The sequence below is a fragment of the Bos javanicus genome, chromosome 20 (genome assembly GCF_032452875.1).
Source record: "Bos javanicus breed banteng chromosome 20, ARS-OSU_banteng_1.0, whole genome shotgun sequence".
Taxonomy (NCBI): Eukaryota; Metazoa; Chordata; class Mammalia; order Artiodactyla; family Bovidae; genus Bos; species Bos javanicus.
In genome coordinates, this window is record NC_083887.1 from 35,112,043 (window position 1) to 35,133,276 (window position 21,234).

Consider the following 21,234-nt stretch of genomic DNA (forward strand, 5'->3'; position numbering starts at 1 on the left):
GAAAGAAAAGAGAGGGAGTATCTTCCAAGAAGACAGGGCACGTTCTGGGTCATGGCAGATTTTGTTTCGTTTTGCGTATCAGGAAGAAGTTGTTGGGGAGAGGAAACATAAGACTGACTTTTAAAAGTTAACATTTTGGAAGACTTCCCAGGTGGTCCAGCAATTGAGACTCTGTACTTCCAAGGCAGGGGACTTAGGTTTGATCCCTGGTCAGGGAACTAAGATCCCACATGCCATGAAGGGCAGCCCAAAATAAATAAACTAATTCAAAAGTTAACGTTTTTCTCCTCTCTCTTTCTCTCCTTCATAACCATCCCGTAAAATCCAAGGATGGTCAAGGTGCTCCCTAGTGCCAGGATCCAGCCTCCTCCACCTCTGGCTCTGCCATTGCTAGGGCATTAATAAGCCCTAGTTATCAATGAACCTGAACTGCTTCGGCCTGCACAGCCTTCTAGGAGAGAAAAGCATCACAGGCCCAGCTTAAGAGCACTAGGCAGGAGCTCTACAGATCTCCTCCACCTTGATCCCACTTGGCCTGAACTCAGTCACATGGCCACAGCTAGTGTCAAGAGGGGCTGGAAAATATCCTATTTTGTGTAGTTCTATGCCTGGCTGAAAAGCAAGAATTCTCTTCCTATAGAACAGGTGTTGGCAAACTTTTTTCTGCAAAGGGCCAAATAGTAAATATTTCAGACCACACACAGTCTTTGTCAGGGCTTCCCTGATGACTCAGTGGTAAAGAATCTGCCTGCAGTGCAAGAGACTGGTGTTCCATCCCTGGGTGGGGGAGATTCCCTGGAGAAGGAAATGGCAACCCACTCCAGTATTCTTGCCTGGAGAATTCCATGGACAGAGGAGCCTGGCGGACTACAGTCCATAGGGTCGCAAAGAGTCGGACACGACTGAGCAACTATCACTCACTCACTCACAGTCTTTGTCATGTATTATTGTTCTTCTTCTTTTTTGTTTTTCTTACAACTCTTTAAAAATGTGAAACCCATTCTTAGTTTGAGGCTCTGTAAAATAGGTCATAAGTCAGATTGGGCACACAAAATGTGTCAAGCCTATGGAAGAAAAGAAAATTATTTAAGAAGAAAAGTGCCCATTCCCAGCATGAACTCTACAAGATTATAAACCACTTGGAGGAAGAGATTTGCCTCATTCACCTTTCGAGGCTAGCACAGTGCTTGGTCCACAGAGTAGATGCTTAATGTGGATGAGTGATGAATGAATGAATGAATAGATGGAAGATAGGGGAGATTAATAGCTACCATTTCTTATAATCCCATTTTGTGCCAATGATAGTCTCTTAACATAGATTGTCATTTGAAGACCCCATTTTCTCCAGAGCTTGAAAAAACCTCTAGCCAAGAGCAGATGAGTAAATCTGCTGGGTTTTCCACCTGCACCCCCTTAGCTTCCTAGAGTCAAGCAGCCCACTTCACCTCCCAACCACAGATGCAATTGGGTCCCAAATATTAGGGAGAGGACCTCCCTAATCACAGCTCCCTGTCCTTGACCTCCACTGCAGGCGGACAATCCCGGGAGTGCAAGGAGGTTATGGAACCAAAGGCCTTCCAGGTTCCTCCCTTTGACAGCCATAGCGGCAGCAGGAAAGCCTTGACTTGGTTTCACCCTTTTAAATATCACATGCTTGGCGGGAATGTCAGCAGAAGCCTTCAGGCTGAGCAGACACTTCTTAGTTCCCCTCTTCCTCCTCCTTCTTACACAATATCCTGAGGGCATAAGAGGACTTTTCTTGTCTAAATCAGCCTGGTGGGGTGGAGTGGGGTGAAGCGTGGATCACTCAACCGTTCCCCTGGACGTCTCCTTGCCAGGGCTCAGAAAGTGCCACAGGGCTTGGACTCTCCATCCTGAGCAGACACAACAGCCCAAAGTGAGGAGTGGTCCAGTCCCTGGCCCCTGGAAGACCTCCTCAATGAGACCACCCTCCCACTTCATTCTGCAGGAGTCAGGTAACAGCTCTGCCCAGGTTTCCTCTTTCAAATCAACATGGGATTTTTTTTTTTTTTTTTTCCCAGCAGGAAAACGTACCGCCTCCAAATTCTGGCAGCACAGATTGTGCTGGCTGGAATCATTGACAGAAAGGCATGTTTTGTTGGCAAACAGCAGGAGAGGTGGACATCAGACACCACAGCTCAGTTTCATTGTAGCCAGAGGGTGATAAGCAGATAAAAATGTGTCTGTCATTTGCTCTAGATGGGGCTTCTCATACATGGCTCTTCCAACGTCTGCTGTTGCTAGCGTTAAATGAAGTCTTGCAACAAAACCGGAACCACAGTCCTAATTGAGCACAGATGATTGATTTCAGTCTTGGCTCCTGGCAAGCCTGGTCTTACACTTTTGATGAAGAGGAGCAAATTTCATTTTTTTCCCCAAAGCTTAAGAGCTGACCGGAAGTGGGGGTTCATGTGAAATTCCTACACAGACTAGGGAAAGGGGGCCATGCTACCATCAACCCTGCCTTCTAAAAGGAATTCTGACAAAGTGGGACCAGTGACAAGGGCTACAAGTCATCTGAGGAAATCCAAAATTTAGTTGGTGCCTTTGTCCCTCTTGTATGAATTGGGGTCTCTCATGAAAATATCACAGTGTTTTTTTCCCCACGACACCCCCTTTAACTAAACTTACAATGAGGTAATTAAAATGGACCTCTTACTCTGCCTCCCACCAATGACTCTGGGCCAGTCACCTAACCTCTCTGTGCCTCAGTTTCCTCCGCTGAAACAATGAGAATAAAAATAGTACTTACCTCCTAGGTTTGTTGTGAGTATAAAATTATACACACTTATTGGGTATTAATATTAATAGTAATAAGTATTATTAAAGATCACTAATATGTGCTGCTTTTAATATTTTGACATTAGAGATTACTCTGTGTAGAAAAATAGATGGGTTTATGAACATAAGACAAAATCATGCCTTTGCTTTTATGTACAGGCTGAGAGACTGTTGGGAAGGATTTTAGGTTGATCGAAACATGTATATACAAGACAGGACACAAACTTTAGATATTCTGATGCTCCTAGAAATTAATGATAAATGAGGGGCAGGAGGACTAGATGGTTCCTTTCAATAAAACTATATCTTTTAAAATGCTCCATTAAAGATGATTATGAATATCAATGGAATTTTAGTGTAAATTCATGGGACATTCTGGAGAAGTTCGGCTTCTGTTTCAAACAGAAATGTCTGGCAAGGACTCCATTTATCTTGGAAAATTATTTTAAAAGTTCAAATCCATGCTTTCTGCTTGTTATTTCCATCCATTTAACTACCAGCTCACTTCAAAGGCTTCCCAGCTCTTGTAGGAATCCAGAGGCCCCTGCTCTGGACTCAGCGTTTAGTAAAGCCTGTTTGGGAGGAAATTCTAAAAGCTCCGGCAGCCTCATTGAGTAGTCACACTGCCACCTAGTGGCGCAAAGGCTAAATAAGTGCAAGAGATTGCCTTGAAGCTTGTTCTCGCCTTGTTGCTGCTGCTGCTGCTTCGTCGCGTCTGACTCTCTGCGACCCCATGGACTGTAGCCCGCCAGGCTCCTCTGTCTACGGGGATTCCCCAAGCAAGAATACTGGAGTGGGTTGCCATGCCCTCCTCCAGGGGCAGGACCCAGGGATCGAACCCAGGTCTCCCTCATGGCAAGCAGATTTTTTACCGCTGAGTCACCAGGGAAGCCCTCTAGCCTTCAGTTCAGTTCAGTTCAGTCGCTCAGTCGTGTCCGACTCTTTGCGACCCCGTGTATCGCAGCACGCCAGGCCTCCCTGTCCATCACCAACTTCTGGAGTTCACTCAGACTCACGTCCATCGAGTCAGTGATGCCATCCAGTCATTTCATCCTCTGTCGTCCCCTTCTCCTCCTGCCCCCAATCCCTCCCAGCATCAGGGTCTTTTCCAATGAGTCAACTCTTCGCATGAGGTGGCCAAAGTACTGGAGTTTCAGCTTTAGCATCATTCCTTCCAAAGAAATCCCAGGGCTGATCTCCTTCAGAACGGACTGGTTGGATCTCCTTGCAGTCCAAATCATGTTTTCTTTCTACTATTGGAATCCCATGTTAAGGAGAGAAGTGGGGTGGGGTGAGGGAGAAAAAGAGAAGGAGAGAAAATCAGGGCAAGTAGACAAGATCTTTCATTGGTCTGAGGCATTAGTAGCAGCTGCTTCTGGGTGAAAATTTCTAACACCAAGAATGTGGAAGAGAACTGTGGTTCAGTGGCAAAGTTAAAATTGTGGTCCCAGGGGTTTTGGTTAAAACCATGGTTCCAGAATCAAGAAATGAGTTTGAATGGGGCCTCTGCCATTCACTGGCTATGGACCTTGAGTGAATTACTGAACTGCCCCATGCCTTGGTTTCTTTGTCTATAAAATGGGGATAACAATAACTTCTTTGTGGTTTATTTTGAGCTCCTAGCAAAGAAGACAATCCATAGCATTATCTATTGTCATGACTGTTTTTAAGAGGAAGATGCTGTAGAAACTGCTATCTCACAGGTCAGGCGGTGCAGGACCGTGGGCCGAATGGTTGAGCAAACGGGACAACCAGATTCTGGTTCTGCCAAAAAGTAGCTGTGTGACCTTGGGTGGATCACATATCCTGTTTCCTTTCCTGCAAAATGAAGAGCTTGCATTCATTGATCATTAAGGTTAATTTTTCTTTCTCAAACACTGTAAATCTAAGGCAGGTCTTCCCAATAAAACTGGCCCTTTAAGGCTCATTTTGATCTTTCTTTTTGCCAAAGCCCAGAGTCAAGGGTGTCCCAGGCGTTTATTTCTACAGCTGCTGGCGGATGAGAAATAGCCAGCAACTATAGATACAACTACTGATACAGTTTTTGCTGTATCAGTCACAAGGAATAGACCAAGTATATATTTGGTCAGGATGAGAACCCAATGGAAAGTCCTAGAAACTGAAGAATATTTCTCCGTCAGAAGCTGGTCTAGGATTTCTCATACGTTTGAAGAGTTCAGAACGTGTTTTGTTTTGTTTTTTATCTCTGCTAACTAGCCTCCTTAACATGACAGGAAACCAACAAAACCTTTGAGCTGTACAAATTCAATATATACTTTATTAGTAGTGTTGCTAAGTCTGTGCCACCCATGTTGGTTAAACTAGTACCTGATCTTGCTTCCAAGAGCCTGCAAATGCCGCCAAAACTCACCTACTGCATATAAGTATTAATAATTCCCCATTCTGTTGTTCCAAGCCAGGGACCATTCCACTAGAGACACCTTGCTCTGGGATGATAACGATGGTGGCCCAGAAAAGATAATTATGAAACAATGCTTCCTGCCCTTCATCCTAAACAGTGCCCTTGCAGGTGCTCAGACATTTAGAGAAATCAGAACAAAGGCATCCTGGATCTTTGTGAGGGTGGGTGTATTAATTCGTTGTGGATCCTATCACAAATCACAAACTAGGTGACTAACAACAACAGAAATTTATTCTCTTAGAGTTTTGGAGGCTGAAGTTTTAAAATCAGGGTGTCCACAAGGCCACATTGTCCCCAAAGGCTCTAGAGGAAAATCCAGTTTTTGGCTTTTCCAACTTCTGGAAACTTCTGGGGCTTCCCTAGTGGCTCAGATGGTAAAAATCTGCCCACAATACAGAAGACCAGAGTTCGATTCCTGGGTCAGGAAGATCCCCTGGAGAAGTGAATGGTGACCCACTCCAGTACTCTTGCCTAGAGAATTCCATGTACAGAGGAGCCTGGCAGGCTACAGTTTATGGAGTCACAAAGACTCAGACACGACGGAGCAACACACACACACACACACACACACACACACACACACACATTCAACTTCTGGCAGCCTCCAGCATTCTTTGGCCTGTGGCTGCATCACTCCAAGCCTGCCTCCTCCCTCATATGGCATTCTCATCCTCTCTGGTCTTTTCCTTCTCTGTATCTTATCTTACAGGGACACTAGTCCTTGAATTTAGTGCCACCTGGTAAATCAGGATGATCTCCTCATCTGATCCTAATTATACAAAACCCTCTGTTTCAAATAAGGTCACATGCACAGGTTCTGCAACATGGACATATATTTTGAGGTTGCTACCATTGAAACGACTCAGTTGAGTAAAGAAGACAGGGCAGACACTTAGAAAGACAAGCAGTCAGCCTCTGCACCCCAGTTCCATTCACCCATGCTGAATCAGTTAAAAAAAGGGAAAGTCACTCAGTCATGTCTGATGCTTTGCGAGCCCATGGACTCTAGCCCACCAGGCTCTTCTGTCCCAGAATTCTCTAGCAAGAACACTGGAGTGGGTTGCCATTCCCTTCTTCAGGGGATCTTCCTGATCCAGGGATCAAATCTGGGTTTCCTGCATTGTAGGCAGTTACTTTACCATCTGGGCTACCAGGGAAGCCAGTGCTGAACCACGGTAGCCCCCAAAGACATTCCAATCCTTGCCACTGAATCTCGGCAACTCAATAAACATGTGAGGATAAGAGCAAGAGAGATCCAAGGTCCCAATGGTTTTGAATCATTTTTGTACCCAAATACACCAGGTGATGCCACACCTTCCCATTTGTACTGGCTGGGCTGGTCATTCATTCTCCATAAAGAAATCTTTGAAGAAACAAAACAAGATGCATTGGGACGTTCAGCATGTGCAGCTTGAAAAAATCCCCAGGGTGATTCCACCACACCCTGTGCCTCTTACCTTCCTCTTTCCTTGTCTTACCCTCAAAGTAGACCATTCAAAATGTCTGTATTTACTTCATCAGTCAAAAAATAACTTTAGTCAGTGACAAGCGTGCTTATACTTCTCAAGTCGTTTTTGTTTTTATTCATATTAGAAATTTGACACTGGCCCCCTGTTATGTGTTAGTCACACTTACATGTGTCATTTAAAATATTCTAGAAGTTAAAAAAATTTTTTGAGTCGAAATTTCATCTGAGCAGTAAGATGTTTACATATAAGCTTGATATTATTGAAATACCATTTTTCCTCCCTTTCGAGACATTTTCTTTTTTTTAATTGAAGTATACTTGATTCACAATACTGTGTTAGTTTCAGGTGTACAGCAAATTGATTCAGATATATATATATATATATATATATACATAAAAATATATAATTTTTCATTACAGTTCATTATAAGACATTGGATATAGTTCCCTGTGCTGTACAATAAAGCCTTGTTGTTTACCTGTGTTGTATATAGTAGTGTGTATCTGTTAATCCCATTGTTGTTGTTGCTTACTCACAAAGTCAGGTCCAACTAGTTAGGGACCCTGTGGACTGTAGCCCTCCAGGTTCCTCGTCCATGGGATTTCCCAGGCAAGAATACTGGAGTGGGTTGCCATTTTCTCCTCCAGGGGATCTTCCTGACCCAGGGATCAAACCCCCTCTCTTGCATTAACAGGCAGATTCTTTACCACTGAGCCTCCAGGATGGCCTGTACTCTTATCTCTTCCCCCTCTTTCTCCTTTGGTAACCATGAATTTGTTCTCTATGTTCGTGAGTTTGTTTCTGTTTATAAATAAGTTCATTTTCATCAGTTTTTAGATTCCACCTATAAGTACTATCGTATGATATTTGACTGACTTCACTCAGTATAAGAATCTCTAGATCCATCCATGTTGCTGCAAATGGCATTATTTTATTCTTTTTTCGGGCCAAGCTATATTCCATTATATATATATAGCTATATATATATAACATCTTCTTTATCCATTCATCTGTTAATGGGCACTCAGGTTGCTTCCACATCTTGCCTATTATAAATAGCACTGCAATGAACACCCAGGTGCTTGTATCTTTTCAAATTAAGAGTTGTCATCTTTTCCAGATATATGCCCAGGTGTGGGTTTGAAGGATCATATGGTAACTCTATTTTTAGCTTTTTAAGAAACCTCCACACTGTTCTTCATATCGGCTGCACCAAATTACATTCCCACCAACAGTGTGGGAGGATTCCTTTTCCTCTCCTTCCACTCCAGTACTTATTATTTGTAAACTTTTTAATGGTGGTCATTTCAACTGGTATGAAGTGATACCTCCCTGTAGTTTTGCTTTGTATTTCTCTAATAGGGATCTTGAGCACCTTTTCATGTAGCTGTTGGCCATCTGTATGTGTTCTTTGGAAAAATGTCTATTTAGGTCTTTTGATTGGGTTTTTTGATTTTTTGTTGTTGTTTTTACTGAGTTGTATGAACTGTTTGTATATTTTGGAGGGTTTCCCTGGTGGCTCAGTGGTAGAGAATCTACCTGCAGATGCAGGAGATGCAGATTCCATTCCTGTGTTGGAAAGATCTCCTGGAGAAAGGAATGGCTACTCACTCCAGTATTCTTGCCTGGAGAATTCCATGGACGGAGGAGTCTGGCAGGCTACAGTCCATGGGGTCACAAAGGGTTAGACACAACTAAGCAACTAACACTTTTCTTACTATTCATCTTATATTTAAGTCTTCAAGCCATTTTGAATTTATTTTTGTGTATGGTGTGAGGGATGGAGTCATTTTGATTTTGCTCTTTCAATCACTGTAAGTTAGAAAAAAGGAAAAAAAAATCTTACTGTGTGAAAATATAAAAGCAATTATTTTCATTTTGGTTCACATCCTTCTTCAACTTCCCTCTGGTAGTGAACTTGAAGTTGCAGTCAGCTGAACAATCAACACTAGTCTCAGGGGACAATGGATAAACCAGAATGGTGCTCCAGACCCCTAAACTGACAGTTACAGGACTCACATCACTGACTGTAGAGAACAGCTCTTTGAGAGCAAAAGATCTAATGTAGTCATCTACTTAAACCCTGACTCCTACACCAGACACACTTAGACCAAACATCAGAAAAAGCAGGCAGCATTGTTTGTCTTCTCTTAGCTGTTTCCCCTTTCCAGGTGAGCTGTGATGTTGCAAAACCAGTCAGAATATTCTGGCCAGAGACCTACATCCCCTATGTCACATGTCAGGGTATTGATAGAACAGATGTTAACACATCATCTGCAATGATGAGGGGTTCTTGAACTGAAGGTAAATTACTAGGGTTTGGTGGGAAATTTTTTGGATTAGAATAAGAAACAAAAAGTTCTGTATGTGAGCTGAGATTCTAAACTCCAAATACTAACTGTACAAGAAGGAAAGAAAGTCAGGATTCAATGATGTATTGAGAAGAACACGAGACTTAGAAAATCTGGGTTTGGATCTCTGTTCTACTATGTGCTTGAACTCCGTATACCTTTCTGTAACAAGAAGAATTTACCAGGCTTTGGGAGAATCAAATGAGATATTATACGTGGAATTTTTGTTTTTAAGTGTGATTATTAGTTCTAATAATAGAATTAGTAATGAGTATAAAATACCAAACTCCAGAATGTTTTTTGCCGTATATACAAAAACAAAGAAAAATACTGAGATCATTTGTACCCTGGAATAAGCAATCTTAGTAAAGCACAGAATTTGAACTAGATAGTGGCAAAGTGCCACATACCAGAACTAACACATTAGCAAGGAATCACGAGGACCCTCTGGAGAAAATAAAGAAATGCATGAATGAGTGGGTATGTGAAAACCCAGAGCAGCTGAAGTCATGCAGCACCTTGAAAATTGAGGGCGCCTGAGCAAAGAGAGTGGCTAGGTATTAAGAGCAGGATATACACCATGGAAAGGTTGAAATTGAGAACATCACAGTTTTAATGAGCAAAGGTGCAACCGACAGCAAAGAGCCCCATGACAACAAAGGTGAGAGAAATTGCTCATTTCATGGCAGAGTCTTGCTGCTGTGACTTCCAGGAGAGGAAAGCAAGTGAAGTCAGGACTGTGGAGTGATTATATTATTTAATCCTGATTAAGAAATAGTGAGTGCATTTTCTTCCATGTTCAAAAGAAATGGAACAGAAGTGGGTTGAGAAGAAAGAGGTATGGGGGAAGGAGTCCACATATTCTGTAAAGTGAGGTTTCAAAAATCATCCATCTCTCTGTGGATGGGTGTGAATCTCCTATAACCTTCCATTTCTAATGTCTAGTTGTTTTATTTTTTTTTTCCCCTCAAATCATACTCTGGCTGCCTCACTGACCGGCAGCTAGCTGCTGTCTTGATGGGCCTGTTGAAATCTTCCTCTTCTAAGTGGTTCTTGTCACACAGAACTTCTCACATGCTGGGAAGGAAGTCTTTAGAAAACCCCACAGACGGCCTCCTCTCCCCACCCCCCACCCACTCCATGTAGACCTTACCCTTTCAGTTTCTAACTTCCCGTCAAGGGCAGAAAGGAACTGCCAGGCTCGGTGACAACGTGTGTTTTTGTGTGTTGAGAGGGATGTGGGGGCTGAGAAAAAAAAGAGCAGAACATTTCTGTCCTGTTTTTCCTATGCCAAGGAGTATCTTTCTCAGCCACCAAGCATGTTTTGTTTCAAATTTCATGTGTTTGGCAGTGAGTTCTCTTTTGCTGGCTCATATTCTTTTCTATATGAAAATAGAATAGCCATTAGAAATAGTAGATGAAAATAAGATTTCTTTGGGCTGACACTTGGAGATACAGAAAAATGAAATGACTTATATTGCATTACCATGTGAACATTAAACATTATCCTAAGATCCAAATAAGCCCCTAGAAAGAGATTTATAAAAACACTTCAATTATCTATAAGTTCATTAGACAAAATGTAAATTCCTCAGAGATTACCCTCTGATTTCATATAGTTAATGCAGGCTAAGTGAATTATCTACTTTTGCTTTATTGACTATGCCAAAGCTTTTGTTGTGTGGATCACAACAAACTGTGAAAATTTCTTTTTTTTTTTTTTTACTGTGGGTTTTTTTTTTTTTAATTTTATTTTATTTAACTTTACAATATTGTATTGGTTTTGCCATATATCAAAATGAATCTGCCACAGGTATACATGTGTTCCCCATCCTGAACCCTCCTCCCTCCTCCCTTCCCATACCATCCCTCAGGGTCATCCCAGTGCACCAGCCCCAAGCATCCAGTATCGTGCATCGAACCTGGACTGGCGACTCATTTCATATATGATATTATACATATTTCAGTGCCATTCTCCCAAATCATCCCACCCTCTCCCTCTCCCACAGAGTCCAAAAGACTGTTCTATACATCAGTGTCTCTTTTGCTGTCTCATATACAGGGTTATTGTTACCATCTTTCTAAATTCCATATATATGCATTAGTATACTGTATTGGTGTTTTTCTTTCTGGCTTACTTCACTCTGTATAATAGGCTCCAGTTTCATCTATCTCATTAGAACTGATTCAAATGTAGTCTTTTTAATGGCTGAGTAATACTCCATTGTGTATATGTACCATAGCTTTCTTATCCATTCATCTGCTGATGGACATCTAGGTTGCTTCCATGTCCTGGCTATTATAAACAGTGCTGTGATGAACATTGGGGTACATGTGTCTCTTTCAATTCTGGTTTCCTCAATGTGTATGCCCAGCAGTGGGATTGCTGGATCATAAGGCAGTTCTATTTCCAGTTTTTTAAGGAATCTCCACACTGTTCTCCATAGTGGCTGTACTAGTTTGCTTACTTAAAGAGATGGGAATGCCAGACCACCTGACCTGCCTCCTGAGAAATCTGTATGCAGGCCAAGAAGTAAGTTAGAACTGGACATGGAACAACAGACTGGTTCCTAATCAAAACAGGAGTACGTCAATGCTATATATTGTCACCCTGCTTATTTAATTTATATGCAGAGTACATCATTCAAAATGCCAGGCTAAATGAAGCACACACTGGAATCAAGATTGCTGGGAGAAATATCAATAACCTCAGATATGCAGATGACACCACCCTTATGCCAGAAAGTGAAGAAGAACTAAAGAGCCTCTTGATGAAAGTGAAAGAGGAGAGTGAAAAAGTTGGCTTAAAGCTCAACATTCAGAAAACTAAGATCATAGCATCTGGTCCCATCACTTCATGGCAAATAAATGGGGAAACAGTGGCAGACTTTATTTTTCGGGGCTCCAAAATTACTGCAGATGGCAACTAGAGCCATGAAATTAAAAGACACTTGCTCCTTGGAAGAAAAACTATGACCAACCTAGACATCATATTAAAAAGCAGAGACATTAGTTTTCCAACAAAGGTCCATCTAGTCAAAGCTATGGTTTTTGCAGTAGTCGTGTATGGATGTGAGGGTTCGACCATAAAGAAAGCTGAGTGCCGAAGAATTGATGCTTTTGAACTGTGGTGTTGGAGAAGACTCTTGAGAGTCCCTTGGACAGCAAGGAGATCCAACCAGTCCATCCTAAAGGAGATCAGTCCTGAATATTCATTGGAAGGACTGATGCTGAAGCTGAAACTCCAATACTTTGGCCACCTGATGTGAAGAACTGACTCATTTGGAAAGACCCTGATGCTGGGAAAGATTGAAGGCAGGAGGAGAAGGGGATGACAGAGGATGAGATGGTTGGATGGCATCACTGACTCGATGGACATGAGTTTGAGAGAACTCTGGGAGTTGGTGATGGACAGGGAAGCCTGGCATGCTGCAGTGCATGGGGTCACAATGAGTCAAATATGACTGAGTGACTGAACTGAAGTGAATTACATTCTAAGCAAATGTAAGCTAAATTTGCTGTAAAAACTGTATGAAACAGAATAACAAAACCCCATGGTTTCAGAACTGTTTATTATCAACATCCTATCAGCATTCCACTAACATCAAGAAGTCAAAAATTTACAGAAGAACAAACTTCAGAAATACTTAAAGAGGCATATTTAATTTCCTCATCCGTTAATGGTTAAGCCATCAGAGGCCATGCCAAAGACAAAATTGTATTTATGCAGGAGCTATTTGGTCAGATAACCAGGAAGATGTTTGAAGGTTCTAATTTGTAAAATGATGGTGATTTTTAGACCTGATCTTTCAGGACAAAGGGAACACAAAAGCCGAACCGATCAATATACCTGGAGAGTTCAAGGTGACTCAGCATTTGGGAGGTGGGCCTTCGCCGGCTAAACTTTACCAATTGCTGAGTGACCTGGCTTCCCCTACTTCAGTTCAACCCAGAAGGGAGAACCCAGTGGAAACCAGGAAGGAGTGCAGAGCAGCAGGTGCCTGAGATCACAGAAGAGGGAGTGATGATGCACAGTGGCATCTATAGAGGTTTACTGCCAAGGTGTTGCTCAGTCTAGCCTCTGGAGGGAAGCCAGGCACACACACAGCTACCAGAGCCCCGCTCGTGCCAGCTGTTTTCTTCTTACCACATTATACCTCACAACACGAAGCTGAGGTGGGTCATCTACCGTTCCCTCTCCACCTTCTCAAGTCGCTGACAAAAATGTAAGGGGTTGTCACAGTGGGGGCTGCCACTGCTTCTTCCGCTGCCAGCCCCTCCTCCCTGGGCTTTGACCAGCCTGTAGCAGCCCTCTCCTTCCCCAGGAACTCAATTTGTGGTGAGAGGCACGTTCCCACATCCTGTTAAAAAGGGGCTTGATGCTGCCTTCAGCATCAGAGGCTCAGCCAACTGGAATCCATAACAGCTCATTTGCCATGAAGTAGACAGGGAGCTTTTGGGAATAGATTCATGGCGGGGTTCAACGCTCCTTAAGAAGCTAATAAAATCTTTTCTCCTACTATCCTCTGTCTGACCAATCATGGAGAAATTCAAACAAATTCAGCCCATCAGCCAGTATGTTTATGTATATATAATTATGGCTGATTTGTGTTGTTGTGTGGCAGAAACCAACACAACATTAGGTCCTTCCCTGGTGGCTCAGGTGGTAAAGAATCTTCCGGCAATGCAGGAGACCTGAGTCTGATCCCTGGATCAGGAAGATTCCCTGGAGAAGGGAATGGCTACCCACTCCATATTCTTGCCTGGACAATCTCGTGGACAGAGGAGCCTAGTGGGCTACAGTCCATGGGGTCACAAAGAATTAAACGCAACTGAGTGACTTTAAGTTTCACTTTTCAACACAACGTTGTAAAAATATTTTAAATATTTAAATAAAAATAAATTAAAATTAGCAATTATGAAAAGAAATGTGTCAGGAAATATGGGAGTACTTATTTGGGTGGGGAGTGACAGAGGGGGAACATTTTTGAGGGAAAAAAAAAACAGGTCCCTGATTTTTTCATCTCCTTAAGGAAACAGAGTACACACATTAAATACATAAATTATGATTCATCTAAATATTTAGACAGTGTTAACAGAGATGAAAAGACTTTACTTCAGTTTCAATATCTATTGTGGAACTTGCTATTTACCATCCTGAGAAGCTGTGTCATAAGTACTGTATTTTAGTCAGCTGCCATGAACTCTATCTTGACAATCAAAAACAATGAAAGTCATTTTATTATACAATTTCTAACAAAAAGGGGTTTTAAGAAATTTTATTTTCAGACTAAAATAACTGCACCCCCCCAAAAAAATTCTCTTTTCCAAGTTTCCTAGGTATAGCAGATCAAGTCTCTTCAAAGAGAAAAGACAACTTATCTGTGTGTGTGTGTGTGTGTGTGTGTGTGTGTGTGTGTGAAGTTTGGGAGGGCTTGGCTTGGTCATGAAGAATATATTTTTATTTTCTTTAAGCAACAGAAATCAATGAGGCTAAATACTACTATTGTTCTATGAAAGTTTGAATTGCGTGAGTCTAATCCAAATTTTCACCAGTCTGTTCTTACCTCAGGGGTGGTAAATTTATCTGGCTTATAGAAAAATGTGCTATCTTTCCAGTCTTTTTGCTATACTTCTGGTCAGTCCTGGGCTGAGTGGATCCTAAATTTGAACAACATGAGCCATCACTTCGGCAGGAGCTGGGCTCTCCCAGGCAGTGCACCACCCCTCATCTGGCTTCTTCACTGGGCAGGAGTAGGGCTGACTTCCTGGAATGCTTTCCCATTACATACGCATCTCCTCTCGGCCTCATATTATCCTCTGATGTCACTCTATATGGGGTTCTGTTCTGGGCAACAATGAGTGGTAGGAACTAATTTTGTTCCACAGGTAGAACCAACAATTCAGAGCATATTTGAGCAATGATATGTTATCTCAACATAGCAATAAAAAAAGAACATCTATACAGGATAAAATCGATCAGTGATTAAAGAAAGAAGAGAATCAGAGGCATAGAGAAAGATTTGAAAAACTATTGTTATTTGCCAACTTTCCTCATGATTAAAAGCATTATATGCAATCAAGTAACATTATTTTCTTTCTCTTATTCCATGGTCTCCATTTAGAAAAGAATAAGAGCATCCATAATAGGGGTTCATTTTCCTCATGAGTTAATTGCAAAAGTGACGCTACCACATCTTAAGGAAGCAAAATCAAGCTCAAAGTTATTTTATATTCTGTGTATTTGTTGGCTGCTCTGGGTCTCAGTTGCTCTATGCAGGCTATCTCTAGCTGTGACCAGAGGCTACTCTCTAGATGCGTTGCATGGGCCTCTCGTTGCAGTGGCTTCTCTTGCTGAGGAGCACAGGCTCTGGGCACTCGGGCCACAGGAGTTGCGACATGCAGGCTCAGTAGTTGTGGGTCAAGGTTTAGCTGCTCTATGGCATGTGGAATCTTCTCAATCCAGGGATCAAACCTGTGTCCCCTGGCACAGGGGGCAGGCGGATTCTTATCCACGGCATCACCAAAGAAATCCTCAAAATTATTTTAAATCCATTAGTTACCCAAGATTTGTGGGTGTTTTGTTTCATTTGTGTTTTACAAGTGAAACTTCACAAGAATGAGACTTGAAAGACAAGGAACTTTGAAAACAATCTAGTAATTGTCTCTTGTATCATTTAGTTTCTCTACAGTTTTTTGTAGATTTTAGAGTGTATAGCATTATAAAAATTAAAAACAGGCTTTCTGGTAAGATGTTTCTAATAATCCAGGAGTAAGAGGATTAGCCCAAAGCTTCTGTCTTAGCACTGTTGGGACTGATAATTCTTAGTTTCAGGGGTCAGTCCTGGGTATTGTAGGATGGTTAACAGCAGCTCTGGACTCTATTCATGAGTTGTCAAGAGCACTTTCTCAGTCAGCCATTTCAATCAAAGGCGTTTGCAGACATTGCAAAAACTGCCCCAATTTGAGAACCACTGGATTAACCTAATATCCAAGACATATTTAAAACCAAACAAAATCCAGTTACCAATAACAGTGATGGAGTATTACTAATTTTTCCATATGAAAATATGTAGATGAACTAGCTACAAAAGAAAACATTTTCTTGATGTGTAATTTCTTGATGTCTGTCCTAAATGCCATCTCAGTCTTTAAGTATATATACTTGATTCACTGCCTTTATGTAAGTTGCTGAAAGCAAAAAAGAGTTTCTGGAATCTGGAGTTGTTAACTAGAAGTTCAGAGGATGTAGCTAAAGTATTTTTGCATCTTCCCAGGGACTGTGGAAAACATGTTAAGTTTATATCAGTGAAGATGTATAATTCTCAGAAAGGGGAAAATATGAGGTCTAAAGGAAATTCACTTCTATCAAGAGCATTTCTACATTTATGTAATTATAGCACAATGGGTAGTAGTTTTGGCTAAACATTGTACAGACATTCCTTGAATTAAGATGGTTCAATTTAAAATTTTTCAACATTATAATGATGCATCTAGCAGAAACCAAACTTTGATTTTTGATCTTTCTCTAGGCTAGTGATATGTGGTACTATACTCTCAGGTGATGCTCAGAGCTCCCAGTCAGCTGAGCAATCAGGAGGGTTAACAAAGTTAAACCCCAGTACACTTAAAACCACTCTGTACCTAGACGGCCATCTTGTTTTTCTTTCAGTATGATATTCAATAAATTACATGAGCTATTCAACACTTTATTATAAAACAGGTTTTGTGTTGGATACTTCAGCCCAACGAAGGGCTAATGTAAGGGTTCTGACCACATTTAAGGGAGACTGGGCTAAGCTAGAATGTGCTGTAGGTGAGGCGAATTATATGCACTTTCTACTTTAGGTATTTTCAGTTTATGATGGATTTATTGGGATGCAACCCGATCATAGGGCCATCATAGGGCTTCCCAGGTGACTCAGTGGTAAAGAATCTGCCTGCCAATGCAGGAGCTTCAGGAGACATGGGTTTGACCCCTGGGTCAGAAAGATCCCCTGGAGGAGAAAATGGCAACCCATTCCAGAATCTTTGCCTGGGAAATCCCATGGACAGAGGAGTATGGCGGGCTACAGTCCATAAGATCGCAAAAGAGTTGCACAAGACTTCGTGACTAACGGCAGCAACAACAAACCCCATCATAAGTGGAGAAAGATCTGCACAAATACATTAACAGATGGAAAAAAATAGAAAATTACATCAAATAACTGTGGAAAATAAATTTTTAGTAATTTGAGGTGAAATGTTTGTTTTACTTAAAATATCTTAAACTCTGAGATCTCCTACAGTAGATTCTGAAATACCTTTTCTTAAGGATAAGCAGAAGCCTGATCCTTAAATCATTAAAAGTTTAAAAAGTCCTGCAAACTAATGTAAGGTGTTAATAACAGGAGAAATGATGTAAATTATGTGAGAACTTTCTATATTAACTTCTGAATTTGTTGTAAAAAATAAGTAAGGCTTTAAAAAGCTGTGTAAATAATAGGCATTGATATGGATCAATTGTTAAGGGAAAAAAGCAGAACTGATACTGAAAGTATTTAACAACTAGAATCGCTTGGGAACCAATCAGAAATGGCTACTGATGGTTTATCTTGCTGAGCTCGTGTGTAGCACAGGAAAAAAGTAAAGTGCAAAGCAGAGCTTCCCACATGTACAAAACACAGGGACAGAAAAGATGCACCTGTGTTTATTTATATACATTTTTATCAGTATAGACATAGCTTAGAAATATACATAAGAAACTGATAACAGTGGTTGACTGACTCCAGAGAGGAGTTGAATAAGCTCTCCAAGCAATTTATTGTTTAAAGCAGGTCAATTTGGAGAATAAAAGGGAGCATTATTAATCATTGTTCCAGAGCAATAAGCATAAACTTGTGTTGTACTGTTAAGTTAGGTATGTGACCCTCCTAGACCTGGGGCGGGAGGGTTTAGAGACTCCGGTTTTAGAGCAGGATTACTTTTCCCTTTACCATAAAATACATTGTTCTTATCCTCTTTTTAACTTTTTCAAAGTAAAAAGAATCCCAGAAAATGGAATGAATATTCAGTCTACAATGAAATCAGAATGGGAGAATGTAAAAAAAAAAAAAAAAAAGCTTAACCATTTTTGCCTTTCTATCATTATTATTAAGGAAGAAATTCAACTATTATTGTTAAGATGAAGGGTGAACCTGGGTGTTGAAACTTTTAGCTAATAAACTTACTAAGAGTGATAACAACCAAAACTTCTAAACCTAAGTAGTCCATATAATGGATTAATAGTTGTGGATTTCGAGCCATTCAGAAAGTGAACATATTAGTCACTCAGTTGTGTCCAACTGAGTGTCCAACTGTCCACACTCTTTGTGACCCCATGGACTATAGCCCACCAGGCTCCTCTGTCCATGGACAAGAATACTGGAATGAGTTGCCATTTCCTACTCCAGGGGATCTTCCCCACCCAGAGATTGAACCTGGGTCTCCTGCATTGCAGGCGGGTTCTTTACCACTGAGCCACCAGGGAAGTATTAGTAAACACAGGTGCTGTTGCTAATCTGTGGCTTTTTCTTTCCTTGTGCTTCAGCTACCAGTTAAAGTTTTGGGGGCACAGGGCAGGGGGTGGGGAGGTACGCCAAACTCAAACATCATAACTTTACAATGTTACCCAGCTGTATGCTGGTTTCAGTCACACTGATATAAAATTAGGACATAACATTAACGATTGAAACTTCAGAATTTGGTCACTTGGAGAAAATGATGTTATGTGACTAGTGAGTTAGAAAAAAAAAAATCACAATGGCAGATAATCATAGAATGTATATTATGTTGCAATTCTTGGTCTAAGAAAATTTACATGCATTAACTCATTTAATCCTTTTATTTAAAAAAAAATAAAACCCAATGAGGAATAGGTACTGTTACAATTCTCATTTTATAAATGAAGAAAACGGAGTTTCAGAGAGGTTAAGTAACTTGCTAGGTCACACAGTAATTAAGTAGTTGAGTCGAAGTTTGAACCCAAGTCAGTAATTTCAGAGCCAGGGCTATTAACCCTGATGTTACACTGCCTTCTGCATCTGGGTTGGCACCTTGGACTTAAATTACAATTCAAATCAACCACTCTATATTTTTAAAGTAAAATCAGGGCATGCGGTTTGACAATGGGTTAGTGTGTTTCGTGGATTTCCCCCAACTCCTCCCCAACCCCAGCCAAAATCCAAGATGTGAAGTTGCTGTGACTAAAAAGGATGTCACTCAAATCCTTTGGTTTCTGTTCTGTCACCAATGCAGTGAGAGAGGTGAACTATATATTGCCAAGGCTTCACTTGCTTTGTAAAAATAGGAAACCCTCCCAAGTTCCATATACTCTTCAAAATGTCCTACAGATATTGATTTGTTTTATCTTCCTAACAGCCCTATGACATGGCTTTCCTAGTCCCATAATAGAGGAAAGCAAACTGAGGAAATTTTTGTATTGATAATTCTTTTTGCATTTTGTGTTAAGATTTAAAGTCTTCCATAGCTATGATCTCGGGAAGCAAAGGCAGAACTTGCCTTCACCTGTTCCCTCTTCCAGCAACCAAATTCTCTCTGGTTCTCTGGTCTTCCTGCCTGTTACACCCAGGGATTACTTGAGGATTTGAGAAAATCATGTGGATTAAAAAAATGGTCAAAGGAGGCAAGGTAGAAAGCAAGATATTCTCAGCAACTTGGATATAGGGTAATAAATTAAAGGAGCAAAATCAACCTGGAAAATGCTGCTTCCGCTTGGTTTTCTCCTCCTATCTAGGGTCCTTACCCCCATCTTGCAAGTACACACACATTATAGGTTAGTAGAGAGAGAAATTCTTAATGAAAGGACCATTTCTTTTAAAAATCACCATTCACAGAATTCAGCTCAGTGTCAACCTGAACAATTCCCCAAATATATTAGAACCGCAGGGATTCTATACAAAGGAAAATGAGACAGTTTCTGGACTTTGTAGCCCAAGACAGACCTGAATCAGCATCTCTGGCCTTACGGTTTCTGGCTGTGAGCCCTTGAATATGCTACTTAACATTTCTAATAAGAGTAGTTTCCTTTCATTGAGCCCAGGCTGAGGGTCAGGGAGGCACTTCACAAACTCCATTTTTAACGCATATGACAGTTCTGGCAGATAGTCGCTATTATCCCCATTGTATAGATCGTATCACTGAGGTCCTGTGAATCAACGAGGATTGCAACCAAGTTCCCATGCTCTTACCATCACATCCTCCTGCAGTTTCAACCTCTTTCCTATGAAATGGAATTAAATGATGCCATCCTTCAAAAGAATGACATGGGGCAACACAGATAACATGCCTGTATGAATCAAGCACATGTGTTTACACACTAAACAGTGGCTCTTATTATTATGAAAGAAAGTAACATGGGGGTCCATCACAGTGCCTTCAGTGCTACATGACTTAAGAGGAGGAAGCAGTTCTTTCCAACCAGAGAGGATCTCTGGTTTCTTGGTATCTGAGTGGGGCCTTGAGAGAAGAAATATGCTCGGGCGTGTGGCAATGATCGGTGAGTGTGGGAAATAAGAAAACCTTTCTAAGTGAATTTTTAAAGCACAGAAATAGAAACTGTCATGGTTACCTGTGATTTTTTTTTTTTTAAATTTCCTGAAAGAACTACAAAAGTTCAACTCCCAGCTTTTGGGAGAAAAAAGGAAACCAACCATGAATTTTTCCAGGTTACTTAGGATTATAGTCTCAGAGAAGGTAACAGCCTGCCCTCTTTCCTAGGTAACACCCTGATTCTAGACAAGAGGGACAAAGACAGTAGCAGGAGACTGGAGAAACCAGCTTCTGGAAATGAGAGTCTCCAGCCCCTTTCTCATCCCCTTTCCTGTGTCCCAGACCCTATACCCCTTGAAAACGAGTGCAGTCGGCCTGCTAGTCTGGTTCCAGCTGAATCATTTACACTAAATATGTATCGATAAGTATAACAAAACTCACTTTATTGCTTATATATAAAAATGAGTGGGTTTTTCTGCCACATCTCCCTGTGAGCAAACAGATGGACTTAAATATATATATATGAACAAGAACAGGCTCGCAAACCACAGAGATGTCAAACGTGGCTATGCTGTATAAAGCATGCAACCTAAATTTACAGAAGAGCTTGCTTTCATTTTTGAAACACAGTTTCTCTTTAAGAGCCTCAGCTGTAAAATAT

General features: G+C 41.1%; 1 protein-coding gene across 5 annotated transcripts in view; it reads left to right on the top strand.

Moving 5' to 3' along the window:
* FYB1 (FYN binding protein 1) overlaps positions 1-21,234 on the top strand; it is a 170,797-nt gene that overhangs the window by 49,102 nt on the left and 100,461 nt on the right. The window contains exon 2 of one of the 5 annotated variants that reach the window (XM_061393668.1): positions 1,839-1,976. The exons of 3 other annotated variants lie outside the window; for them this stretch is intronic. The gene's annotated coding sequence lies outside the window, so the exon portion shown is untranslated. Of the gene's footprint in view, positions 1-1,722; positions 1,977-21,234 lie in introns of those variants that run through there. One more of the 5 variants, XM_061393667.1, reaches the window with a different exon arrangement.